We start from the raw sequence: 14,009 nt of genomic DNA, 5'->3' as shown, positions 1-14,009 counted from the left end.
ATTTCCTCCTAATATTTATGATTCTTGGTTGGCTGAGTCTGCAATGTGGAACCTGGAGGTATGGAGAGCTGACAATATAGATCTGTGTGAGATTAGATTTTCTTCATATTCTTCAACCAAAGCAATGTATTACAACAGACTAAAGGCATAAACAGGGATAAGGCTTCAGATGTCTTCTATTAAGCTAGACTTTTAAAAAAAATTGCAGAGTTACAAAAGTAATGTCAGTGTTGTCACTAAATTTTCCTTTGCTTTGGAAGTATGTTACATTTTTATGGAACTATGTTATGATAACAAGTCATAGAATCCTCCTTTATTTTAATAACACATATTTTTAAAAGATCAGTTTCAGGGCTGGGGTTGTGGTTCAGTTCTAGAGCACTTGTCTAGCATGTGGGAGGCACTGGGTTCGATCCTCAGCACCACATAAAAAATTAAATAAAAAAATAAAGGTATTGTGTCTCTCTACAACTAAAAATATTTAAAAGATCAGTTTCAATTTTCAGTTCAGTAAATATTGACACATATGATCCATTTCAATTTCAAATTCAGTAACTACTGACCCACATTTCAGTACTCTGTCTCTAATGGAATGGCTTTGTGGACTGTATTTGTCTCTTAAGCCTCTTGAGGAGGTATACAAATTGTGCAGTTTCTTGGAGCCAAGGGTGGAGTTAAGCCTCTAAAGATCAGCTTCTGGGCTGGAGGCAGTGAGCACCTGGCCTTGTTTACATTGCACTGACCAGCTGCTCTGTATGGCCAGGAAGACCCGGTTGAACCACTTCCACTAATGGAGGTAAGCAAAGGTGACACAGGGCTGGCTGTGAGTGAAATTCCCAGAAGCTTCTGGCTTCTGCACAAAAATTAGGTGGAGCAGATAGCACTCTAGGATACTTGGAGTGTTCCCATTGCCAGCAATCTTCCTGGGCTGGGATATGGTGCAGAGAGAGAGCACACATTTTTTCTCAAACTGATAGGAACATGTGACTCACAGGAGTGCTAGGCTCCAGGTGTGTACCGTGCACACACGTGTAGGTCTGCCTTTTTTTCACTTGTACCATGATCTGAGCTGCTTCCACAGACCTATACCCTTGCTTTCATTGGCTGCAGAAATGGAGATGGGCATATGCATTAGTCCATTGCAAGATCTCTGAAGGTCCATAACTATCTAAAGAAAAGAGGTTTATTTAGCCCACAGTTTTGGAGCTCAAGGGCTGCATCTTGTGACGGCCTTCCTGATGAGTACTAAGGCTGTGCAAAGCATCGTGTGACAAGATAGAGAAAGTATGTGTGTCCCTTCTGGTCTCTTCTCTCTTCTTAGAAAGCTGCCAGTACGCCCTGATGAATTTATCTAATCCCAGCCACTTTACAAAGTTCCATCTCAAATGCCACAGTTGGATAAAGTTTCCATCTTCTAAATACCTCGCAATGGGAATCAAGTTCCAAAACAAACCCTTGGGGGACACAACCATATCATATTCAATCCTTGGCAGTCTAGCATAATGGGGGAGCTGGGGTGTTCCCCAGTTCTGCCACTTATATAAGCCCTTTCTGCCCCAAGTGCTTCATCAGTGAGATAAAGACAACACATTTAGCTCCTAAGATTGCTTTGGGGGAGAATGCAGTGATTTACAGCACATAAAGCACCTAGAAGAGCCCTTGGCACATAGTGAATGCTGCCAGGAGGTAGGAGCATCAGCACCAGCCTGGAGTGTTGGAGATATGATGAAGTCAGAAGTCAAGGCTAGGGCAGGTCAGGGAGCGCTTTTTGGCTCTAGAAAGGAGTTTGGATTAAGTCCGGATGCTGTGGAAAACCTTGGAGGCTGGGAAATTGCTTGCTTTGATTTACACAGCTGTGTGGAAGGTGAAATTTAATGAGGCAAGAATAAGAGGGAGACCATCCCTGAGCTGTACCAGTAGTGAACAAGAGACACTGTCTTAAACTAAGCAGGTAGCAATGAAGGGGGCTAGAAGTAATCTGGCTTCAGATATTCTTTGAAAATAGAGCAGTTGGTGTTTAGCTGCGGGGCTCTGAGCAAGTGAGAAAAGAATCAAGAGGGGCCCTGGGTCTGGGGACAGTGGATGGAAGTCCCGGAGTACCCACTGGAGGGGGAATGGATGGATAACTCTCTTTTGGCTACAGAAACTCTGTTTCCTTCCTTGCCCTTCATTCTTATTACCAATCACAGCACTAATAGATGCTCACAGAACTCCAGGTCTCCAGCCCCTCTTTTTTGGTGCAACTGACCTTCCTGCTATCTTGAGGCAGTTTTTCCTGGTTCTTTTTCAATCCCTCCCACCGGCAGCCTGATCCTCTTTTTGCCTAAGTCTGGCTCACCTTTCAAGGCAAATGCAAGCACAGCTCCTTCACAAAGCTCTTCCCTTCTGAATTGCAATACAAATTAGAACTATCACCCACTTGATTTCTAGTATGTTATTAATCTTTTCATTCAAAAATTTATTTACTTTCTTCCACTGTTCCCTGAATGCTATCCGACAGAACCTCAAAGATGGGGACAGCATTGGATGGGAGGTCAGGAGAGCTGCATATATTTTTGGAAGGGTGGGAATTAGAAGGTGCCCTTAGAGGAGAGAAGGACACAGAGGACAACTCCACACACTTCCTGGAGCTCTGGACTTACTCGGCACAGCATCCGATTTATGCTAAAGTCACCCAGAGTGCCAGGCCCATTTCCAAGGGATTTATGTTGTTTCTTATCCCTGGTGAATAACTTGAGGCTGCTTCTCTGGGGGTGTGAACTGTGCAGAGGAGATGGTTGAGTGGGCAGCTCTTTGGATAATGGGCCACCTGTCCTCATTTTCCCACAGGCCTTGTTTTGTTGTCAGCCAGGTTCCCAAGCTGAACAGAGAAAGACGGATCCCTGCAGAGCTCATCCTAGGCCAACTCTCTGGGTTTATAAAAGGCACAAGCTGCTATCTTTAATTGGTTCCAGTGGTTGCCCCCACCTATTGGTAAATTGATAACACGGTCATTTCTCATTATCCTTGGAGGATTGGTTCCAGGACCCCTATGGAGGGCTAAGTCCATGGGTGCTCACAATGGCATAGCATTTGTATGTAACCTACACACATCATCCTGAATACTTTAAATCATTGCTAGATTACTGATCACGCCTGGTACAATGTAAATGTGATGTAAATAATTGTTACAATGTATTGCTTAGGGAATAACCACAAGAGAGATTCCGTTCATGTTCAGGACACATGCCATATTTTCCCAACTATTTTTGATTCAGACTTGGTTGAATCTGTGTTTGTGGAATCCTTAGCTATGGAGGGCCTACTGTAGTTTAATTTTTATTGCTTAACCATCAGTCTCTTCCTTATGAGCCTCGCTAGGATCTGAAATTATCCGGTTGGTCCCTTCTCTGTGTCAAACTATGTATTAACATTATGCTTGCCATGATTAGAGGAGATTAACATCCTTATTAACAATAAACTCCGTTCATTGATTACCCAGATTGGCACAGGGCAGTGTCCTGGTGCTCCTCCTTTCTTTCGCTCCTTCTCCCTTTTCTCTCTCCTCCCTCTTCTTTCCCCTGTTAAAATGTGTGTTTCCAATTATACATCCGTGGAGGTATGGAAGATGGTGCTGCTGGGTGGGTGGGTGGGATCTGTGGCTGTGGTGCTGTGGAAGTTTGGGGCCTGGAATGGGGGACACCTGGTTGAGCAGCTGGGGGACATCTGGAAAGTACTGGGCTTCTTGGCAGAGCACTAACCTTTTCACAATAACTCTCTTGTAGCCTGAGCCATGACCACTAAAGGACCTGTGGAACCTGTGATTGTCCCTTCATACAGTAGAGGGACTTGGCAAAGGATCTTGAAATGGGGGTATGATCTTTGGTAGACCCTGAATGGAATTCTAAGTATCCTCATAAGAGGGAGATGGAGGGAGACAATACGACCCATGTGACTGTAAAAGTAACCATAATAAAAAAAATGAGAGTAACCAGAAGCCAGAAAAAGCAAGAAACAGATTTTAAAAAAGAAAAGAAAGAAACAGATTTTCTCCTGGGTCTTCCAGACACCTTGATTCAAGACCCATAAAATTGACTTCTAGTATCCAGAATTACGAGAATAAATTTGCATTGCTTTAACCCGTCAAGTTTGTGGTAAGCAGCTATAGGAAATTAATGTAGCTCCTCAGCCTACCCCGAGTCTGGATCCTCTAAGGAGCCTCCTAAGGGTCTAAAAGTCATTCACGATGCAACCTGGTGAGTGCTTAGGATCAACTGGACATAAGGACTGAACAAGGATCTTTTTGCTGCAGACAGACTTGCTCTCACAGGAGGCATCCTACACGTTCAGAGTGGAACCTGAAGGGTCGGGCTGCAGTCTGTTGTGTCCCAGGAAGACTTTGGCCCACAGCCTATGTTAGTGAGTGTTCTCCAAGAGAAACAGACACACACATATATAATTTATTATAAAGAATTGCCTCACATCATTAGAGAGGCCAAGAAGTCCCAAGATTTTCCATCTGAATGCTGGATTCCCAGGGAAGTCAGTGGTGTACTTCTGAGAACTGTAGGTCTGATGGCACAAATCCCAGTCAAGGGCAGGAGAAGACTCATACTGCAGCTCAGACCGGGGGAAAGAACACATTCCCCCACTTTCCACCTTTTGATTCTATTCAGGCCATCAGTGGTTGGTACAGGGAGTAGCAATCTGCTTGAGCAATCAGAAATAGTGTTTAATCTGGACAAGTCCCTGTCAGATTGAGACATAAGATTAACATGATAATGTCTCGTATCTAAGGTAATCAGTTTTTCCCCTGAGCTTCCTTTTGCCTTCTAAGTCTGCAAAGATAAACTTTGAAAATAGACCAACTGGCCAGGGATGAAAACATAATTTGTGAGGTTTGGTACAAAATTCAAATGCAGAGCCCACTCTTCTACACTTGATGGGAATTTCAAGGTGGTGACAGCTGAGCGTTAGTCAAGTAGGAGGCCTCCTGAAGGCGGACCTCTGAGCTACTCCGCTGTGGCCATCCATCAAGAGGCCTCCTGCCTTTGGTTTCCCCTTCTGTTTCTAGGTGGGCTTTCCACTTCCTATACCACTTTCTTAAGTACATGAAGCATTTTAGGAAGTGATTTTTTTTTTCTTCATTCCTTGTCTCTTTCATGGAAGACACTACTGCTTTCCAAGATGCCAAGCCAAAAATAGGACATGCTTGAAGAATGAAATGAAACTTAGGATCCTGCTGATATCTGATGTTTTCAAAACAAACAAGGACAGCTATAAATATGGTTTATGAGCTCATTAAAAATCCCCAAACCACAACATCGCCACGGGAAAGTGAGTGTCATTTTAGTGAAGCTCTTTAACGCTTCACAGTGAACCTGTTCTTCTGAAGTTTCATGGTGCCAAGCAGGGTGCTTCTCACAGTGGACGGAGGAATGGAAGGTCTCAGGGCTTCTGGGAAGCAAAGGGAGTTGGCGCATTTCCCACGCAACCATGGGGCATAGAAGTAAACTGGCTTTTGAAGGGGAAAATGATTCTGTAACAGCTGGCCCTGTGCCTATAACTTCCTGTTCCCCAAATCTCATGCGATCCACTGGTGGGCAGAGAGAAAAGGGAAGAGGTTCTCAGCCTGAGACCCTGTCCTTTGTGAGAGAACTTTTCAGATCAACCTGATTGTGTGTAGCTGGTCTTTGGTGTACTGATCCCTAAGTCCCATAGAATGGACTCGGGGCTCCATTCTAGGTCACTTGCCTTTAGATAAGTTCTGCCCCTGTAATTCTGACAGCCCAAATAGGCTGCAAATGCCTGGTAACATCCACCAGTCAATAGAGGAGCCTCTCAAAATCTGTGAACGACTGGCTCATCAGTGGCCTCAAGGGACAACTGTGTAGTGGCAATGGCTTAAATGGCAATTTTACTTTTAACTGTACAGAGAGTTGAGCTGCAAGGATCCAGAAGCTGGGCTTAATTGAACTTTGTAAATTCAGTGACCGCTAGAAAAGGCCCCACTTTCCTGATGAACAAAGGGTTCTAGAGGTGACAAGGATCTTCCAGTCCTGGGGAGGATGCCCAGCCCTGCTGATCTCTCCTCGGTTCTTTTTCGCCTGTGAGACTACGATGGGCTTACACGATGGCACGAAAGCAAATGCAGCCCAGCCTTCTCAGAGTTTCCGCCTGTCCCTTTCTGAACATACTCCCCTGAAGTTAACAGGAGTCTGACATCCTGAGCAAGGGAAGCAGCTGTGCCGTGCAGGGTGAGCTGGGGGCAGCACTTTGCCATGCTTGATGTCACACGGCATGAGATCTCATTATTGCAGGTCCATTTGTGCAAACTTGGATTGTCTTTGAAAGCTCAAGTCCTTTGGGAGTGGGTTCAAGGTCTCCAGCAGCCCTGGTTTGCAAGCAAGAGAAATGATTGCCAAGCTGAAGGGTGTTCTGTAGGAAGTGGGAGAAAACTTAAAGGTGGGAATCTTTTCTGGTGCAGGGTCAATGCAGGTGGGTTTCTTATTGAAGGCCTTAGGATGGTATGATGAATGGCTTAGAAATGAAAATATTCATGTACTCCCAAAGTTTTCTTGGTTGGCTCAGCTCTCAAGCAAGGAAAAGGAAGCTCCTTGTGTCTGGAATATTAGAGTCACAATTTATCTGCTATGTCTGCAGTTTCTTTTCCCTTCAATTCAGTTTGCTCATCCCTAGCAAGTTTCTTCTCCTAAATAGTGTTTTAAGTTACTGCACTGCTGAAGAACATCCTGTGGCTCCCTGCTAACAATTGGATCTACTTTATAATCCTGATTAGGTTTTTAAATAATCTGGCTCTGATTTACTTTTATTTTTGGAATCCTTTGGCTAAAATCTAAAAGTCAAAGTAAATTTCATCTAAAGTCTTCTTTCTGGGTTATAAGCATAGCAACCCTGAGGAGGGGGGTCATGTTCCTGAGAAAACTATCACGATCTTTGCCTCAAAACGTTCATTGCTCTAGGTAAAATGTTTAAAAGTCTTGGAGACCACTGATTTTTAGAATGAGTTCACCAAACATGAAGAACACATTTTTCAAAAGATAATAATAATGCCATCCATTTGAGCAGAAAAAGATTTCACTTTTTCAGGTGTTTTTCAATTTTTTTTCACTATCATCATTACTTTGCAGTCTCCCAATTACTGTGTGATGCATACAGCACTGTGGCTATGCTCCATTTTTTTTTAAACCAATGAGGCCAAGGCTAGCCCAGTGTGTACAGGAACAACATGGAGCAGGACCCACCTTCTTGGACCTTAAATAATATTCTTTGCACTCTTGACACAACCACACAACAGCCCATGGTTCCTGACCAGCATCACCTCTCTGTCCCTACCAGGTCCTGTTCTGAACTTAAAATGCAAGCTGAAAAGTTGCATCTGCTGGTGTTCAGGCAACAGCTTACTTCCCCGCCAAAGTCAGCACCATCCTGGAGCAATAAGGCTCTAGAGATGCCAGGCCTTGCTCTATAAATGGTCCTCAGCCCTAAGTACTAGCAGAGGCCCCAAACCCACAAGCAAGATGACTTCAGTTGCATTTTATGTCCCTGAGCTTTTAGTCAAGTTATTCCTGTTCAACCAGCCACAAAGTCCAGGCTTAGATTTCCATTAAAAATTCATTTATTTTGTGAAACAGAGAATGAATGGTGGCAACCCTTTCCAGAAATTTCCTAAACTATACTCTTAGAGCTGGTAAAGATGTAGAGGAAAGGGAAAGAGGAGGAAAAAGAAAAAAACAAGGAAGCAACACCTTAGAAGTTAATTTGAGTATCAAGGTTTCCCTTCACAAATTAAATCCCTATTCACCAGTGATACCTATTTGATGAGTCAGCCAAACCTTAAACATAGAGGCAGTATTTTTCTCTGCAATAACTTTGTTAGTTTGTGAGGTGTTATTTTTGAAATCAGTGGTCCAATGAACTCATGCTGAAAGTTAATCGAAAGGCCTCCTGAGAGTGCTTAGCTCTGGATGGTGCATCTGTGTGACAATTACAAAGTGCCACTTTCTGAGGAACTTGAGTCAACACAGGCCTACCAGAGGACTGATCACAGAGCAAGGGCAGGAGTAGCAGGCTGCTGACCTCAAGTGAACCCTCAGCTGCTATGCCATCATCAGAACAGCATTCTGTTGCATGTAAAAGACACTTTCAATACTTCCGAGCTCCAAGTGGCCATTCCAACAACAATTCAAGGAGCCCATGTTACAGGCTTATTAAGCAATGCCCAATATTTAGTTTATATTTTAGGAAGAGTTATCAGAAATGGACCCTATGGGAGGAAGTGCAGAAGACCAGGAGAAGGATGAAAAGGAATTGAAGATGAAGATGAAGGAAGAATGTGAGACCCATGGGTTGGAGGACCAGGAATTTGTCCCCTTGCTCTGGGGAGCTTATTGTGCCATAGGACTTCTGGCAGCCAGGAGAAGACTATGACCCTTCTCAGAGTAATGTTTCAAAGTGCATTAAGTAAAATTCATAAGATCACAGAGCAGACTACAATTACAATAAAATATAATTATCAAAATGCTTAAAAATGATATAATAATATGGGTTTCTTCGCTAATACATTAAATCATAAGATCTAAAGGCAAGTCTTAATTATCTTAAAGTAGTGATGTCATTTAATGCCATTCCAAGATATCTGTAACAACTCTCAGGTGGTATGAAAATATCTGATTTTTACTGGTTAAAATCTATAGCCACTGCTATAAATCATTGCTAATGTTTGCAGTGGAAGGAAATGGCCAATTTCCATTTGAGGCTAATGAAAATAACATAATTTCTTTTCCCATCCAACTTCATCCTCTTTTTGGAACACTGTGATTCTGTTGTCCCATAGATTAACAAGCTCTCTGAAGATGTTCAAAATTACCTGGGCAAATCTGGGGGGGGAGGAATGAGATCACATCCTTCAGACCTCATCGTAAATTAAATAGGAGACTCAGGGTAATGTTTGCTAATGGCTGCAGATAAAAGGCTTCGGTAGAGGGGCTTCGTTTGATTGCTTACGTTGGTTTTATAAAATTCATTATTTAAATTTATTAAAATGTGCCTATGGCTCGTGAATTATACACAGCTGAATTTGTTGAAAGGATGGTTACTTAAGAAGCTGTCAAAGAGGACTGACGAATCCAGACTGCATTCAGGGGAGGAGCCTGCTGGGCTCCCTAAGTGGGTCTCACAGGAGTCATCTCCAGGGGCCTTGGAGATGGTCGCTGGCAGCCTTGCCAGCAGGGTTTCGTCAGTTGTTTTACTCCCATGTGGCTTGGAGGAGGTGACAGACAGCCATACAAGCTCAGAGAGCAGAAGGCCCCCACATGAGGAAAGCTTTCTTTCCAGGTCATTTTTTGCTCTCCTTATTGTTTTGGGTTCTTCCAACTCTGACGTCAGAGCTGCAAACCACCTGACTCTAAATGCTTATAAATGCTCCTTGAGAAGGAAATGAGGAGTCTTGTGCTGCTAAAGAAATCCTGATGTCATCAACCCTTGCTCTCAAGTTACCACAGCAACTTGCTCAAGTTGATTATGTTGGTGGCAACACAGGGGGTAGAGAGAGGACACCTGGCCTTCCATTAGAAAACTCCAGAACCTTACAAAACAGTGCACTGCAACTACTGTTGTTGCCACTAACCATAATAAAATTAGTGGCTTTTCACTAACAAAGAGCCGAACAGTGCTCTAAATCCTTATATATTATTTACTGAATAATATCTAAGAAGTAGACATTGTTTCTCTTCCTTATACAGCACCCGTCTTTTCTTTAAGTCAACGGAAAAAAAAAGGCTTTTTATTTTTAAAAGCTTGTTGATAGACCAAGATTAGAAGGCTGGCTATAAAGAAAATTAATATCAAAATTTTAAAAAGTCCTTAAGAGTGAAGGGTTTCTTAAGAAAATCTGATGTTCAAAATCATTTGCATTTTCAAGAAAATGGTATAAAGGCAGGTGCAGTGATTAATAATCCCTATTCTCACTGGCAGGGTGTACTCAGCGATAAACACTTTATTTAATGACAGCTACTTCTTATTCAATAATTAGCCGAGCAGCCAAGTTCAGGTTGAAACTTATTTTTAAAGTTTTCTCAGCAATTCCCAAACCAATTTGAAATCCCAGAGCAGATGCAAATGGAGGTGAGATACATTTTCATTGACTTTGTTGTCATTGCAATTGTTGTTAGGAGATGCATATTTCAGGAAGTCCTGAAATACCTCTTCCTTTCATGCAGTTGGGCAGCTAAGTGATCCAGGGTCTGCCCAGCTAGGCAGTCAATTTGTTGCATTGGGCAAATAGAACTAGATTTGAGATCCGGTTCTGCTAGGTGACCTTGGAGCAAGCACCTATTGAACTCTCTAAATCTCATTTTTCTACAGTTTTAAAATGAGACCAGCACAACCTCTTTCACAAGGTCATTATGAGGATTGCTAGAGATGAACTGTGGGAAAGCACTTGTTAAGTTGTGACATTTATATAAATGTCCTAAAGTGTTTGTTCCAGTAAAACCTAACGGAGCATTCTTTCAGAAAGAGCTTCAGTGAAGTTTGTCCCCAGCATGGAGGATGCCACAGGCTGCCAACACACAGACTGTCCTCTTTCTCAGTTACCAGCATACAATTACCAGAATAGCCACCCATCACTCAGCACAGGCACTTACAAATTTGTATTGTCATTCATCTTGTTAAAGTCTCCACTACTAGACCTTTGGGGCAGAAGCTTTAGTTAGGTTATTTTGTCCCCAATGTCTCTATTGGCAAGGAAACAACACTGAGAAAATAGAGGCAGCTGGTAACATTTATTAAGCACAAACCACGCACCAGAAAGTATTCCACATTGATTAATGTACATGATATTCACAATGAGCCTTTGAAATAAGGACTATCATTATCTCTGTTTTATAGGCGAGGAGACAGAAGCAAGAAGGGAAAGAATCTGGCACAGGTAATGGGCAAGGCTGAAATGTAAATGCAGGTGCTGGTGCCAGGACTGAAAGCCCAGAGTCTAAACCACTCTGCTTGCTTTATTGCTTTTGAAACATGTGTTCAAGATAAGTGTAGCAGGTGGGAAAGAAGGGAGCACTTGACAATTTTCTAATCTTGTCTCTGCCCACTTTCCCTCCTGTATGGGATTGAACTCTGGGCCCCCCATTCACATCCACCTGGAACCTCAGAGTGTAAACAGGGCCAATTTGGAAGTAGAGTTTTTGCAGGTGTAATTAGTTAAGATGAGGTCATAGGACACTTGGAGCCTGACACACAGGGCAGAAGACCATGTGAAGATAGGGACAGGGGTTGGAATAATGTTTCTATAAGCCCAGAAATACCAGGAATTGCTGGCCAACCACCAGGGATAGGCAAGAAGCAGATTTTCCCTCAGCATCCCCAGAAGGAACCAATTGTACCAACACCTTGGTTTGTGACTGTTGGCCTCTGGAAGCGTGAGAGAACGCATTTCTGTAGTTTAAACCCACCCAGTCTTTGATCTGCATGTGAGCCCTAGGAAACCAATGCACCTTCCTTGTCTTTGTTCTGTGTCCCTGGGAAGTGAAGGAAAGTCTTACATGGATGACTCAAAAACTTAAGAATCTGAGGCTTTGGGAGGTTTCACGTTGCATTAGCTCATTTCCTTTTTCTGTGATTAAACCTCATTAAAAAAAAAAGCCCACTCAGATTAATTGTGAGTGCATCCCATGGGCCATTATCTTTTGGCAAAGTAAAACTAGTCCCAAAGGTAAACTGCTTGAATAGTCCATCTTCACTCTCATCCATTCAGGCTGTGAATTGGAACTGTGTCCTTTCTTCTGCTCCCCCCCTTTTTTTGGGGGGGAAGGGCCTGAAGAGAGGTCATCCTCACCTAAGAATTTGATTTGGTATGTGAAAAACCAAGAACTATAATTTCAACGACTGCTGTGATGCTTAATGGTGGAGTTTTGGATCCAATGACAAGTTCAGCAAAGCATTTTACTGATAGCAAAGTTGGCATATTAGAGTCTAGGTTTTTTTTTTAAAAAAGCTGGAGGTTATTGAATTTCTTATCCCAATTGAGCTTAGAGATTGTCAAGGAATAAGGAAAGAGAAGCACATTGTGATGAGACTCTGTCCAGGGGCTTCCCTAGAGATGTCCCTGGTTGGTGGTTATGGCTGCAGGTCTTTTCGGAAGAGGCATGGATGATATTCACTTTTAAGCTCTGCTGTATGGGACTGTGATGTAACTCCCACTCCAGTTGCATCAAACCTTCAGAAGAAGTTTCCTGCATGTACAACCCTGTATTAATCGTCCTTTGTGGGGAAAGATGGAAGTGTCCTCAGAGGCACTTGGAAGATGTTATAAGAAAAGAGACGAGAGGCAACCTGGGAAGCAGAATAGGGATCTGGGAAACCAGGGACTGTAGCCTTTTCTACCCCCCACCTCTTCCTCTCCTCATAGAATTTAAGTCCATTTTGGATAAATCCTAAAGGGTCCTGAGATAAGCAAGCTAGGGAACTTGAAAAACCATTACAGGCTGCTGAGAACCATGCCTCCTCTATATTGAGAGCCAACTATAGGAAAGGCACCTGAAGACACAAAAGTGTATAGGACCTAAGGTGAACTGAGTATTTACATCCTGCCAAAATTGAAATGCTGAAGCCTAATCCCCAAAGCCATGGGTAATTGTGGTAGGGCCTTTGGGATGTGATTAGGTCTTGAGGGTGGAGCTCTCATAAGTAGGATTAATGGCTTTGTCAAAAACAAAGGAAGAAATTGGAATTTTCCTTGTTCTTCTCTGCCATTGGTAGAAACAGATGTCTGCAAGTCAGGAGTCAGGCTTTTCATCAGACACCAAATCTGCTGTTGCCGCCTTGATCTTGAAGCTGGCTCCCCAGTTTCCAGAACTCTGAGAAATAAGTATGTGTTGTTTAAACCACTTAGTCCATGGCAGCTTGAGCAGAACAAAATACTTGCCCCGAAGGAGGTTATGATACTGAAAACAAAAGCCAGAGTAACCATAGAAGTCTGACTAACTATAGAAGAGGGAAGTCAGAAATGGTCACTGGGCTAAAATTAAGGTATCATGGAAGCCTTAGTGGGGGAAATCTATCAATTGCTTCTTCCACCTTTTGTGGTTGTCCACAGTCCTTGGCTTGTGGCCCAATCACTCCAGTCTCTGCCTCCATGGTTCTGTTGCCTTGTTGTTATCTGTCATTTGGTAGTAAAATCTTTGTCTCCCTTCTGTAAGACACTAATTATATTTAGGGTCCTCTCAGATAGTCTAGGATAATGTCCCCTTTCAACCTCCTTAATCATATCTGCAAAGATTTTTTCCCCATATTTACAGATTCCAAGGAGCAGGGCCTGATATGTTTGGGGAACATTACTTAGTTACAGGGACTTCTAAGGAAGAGAGAGCAAGAAAGTGAGGGACACTAAACAGAGACAAATAAAGGTACTTGGACATGGCAGCTGGGCTGATGGGAAGCCACTGCAAATGAAATCTTTCACAAAGATCACTGTGTGTGTGTGTGTGTGTGTGTGTGTACACACGCTATACCACATAGGCTGACCTGCTGGGCACCTGGAGCTGTGGTTATCTTATCTTTTTCAAATTTCTAATAGAGTCGTTTTCTTTAAATTCCTCATTAGTTTCAAAAGGCACATTTATGTGAAATGGAAAGGAAGATACAGACAAAGCCACCTTCTTTGGTCATGAATTTGAAAGGCTTAGTTACAAATGTAGTGTGAAATTGTCTGAAATTTCTGGCAGCAGACGTGAGTCATGTATTACTGTCCAACATTTACAGAGCATTCTTCATGGCAGTTCCTAGACTTTGTTAAGAAAGAGATTGAATTTGTTGGATGACAGATCTCTTTGTTAGAGCATGGGTCAAATCCAAGAAGATGAAAGTCTATAAGCATAAATTAAAGACGTGTACTTGGCCCCAAAAAACCAACTTAAACAATTTATGCAATAGGCTGGAGACTCAGTTGAGCTACAGCTTGATAAAAACTTATTGTTAATAACAAGCCTGGTACTGAATCAAGA

The 14,009-nt window shown here is 42.7% G+C and overlaps 1 long non-coding RNA gene across 1 annotated transcript; it reads left to right on the top strand.

Moving 5' to 3' along the window:
• Nucleotides 1–698: 698 nt before the first annotated feature.
• Nucleotides 699–13,600, top strand: LOC144365518 (uncharacterized). Its single transcript, XR_013424039.1, has 2 exons — nt 699–796; nt 3,765–13,600. It is a non-coding gene; the product is annotated as an uncharacterized LOC144365518 (long non-coding RNA).
• Nucleotides 13,601–14,009: the final 409 nt, after the last annotated feature.

Source organism: Ictidomys tridecemlineatus, chromosome 1 (genome assembly GCF_052094955.1).
Source record: "Ictidomys tridecemlineatus isolate mIctTri1 chromosome 1, mIctTri1.hap1, whole genome shotgun sequence".
Classification (NCBI taxonomy): domain Eukaryota; kingdom Metazoa; phylum Chordata; class Mammalia; order Rodentia; family Sciuridae; genus Ictidomys; species Ictidomys tridecemlineatus.
The sequence above is the reverse complement of the archived record's forward strand: the minus strand, read 5'-3'. Positions and strand labels throughout refer to the sequence as shown.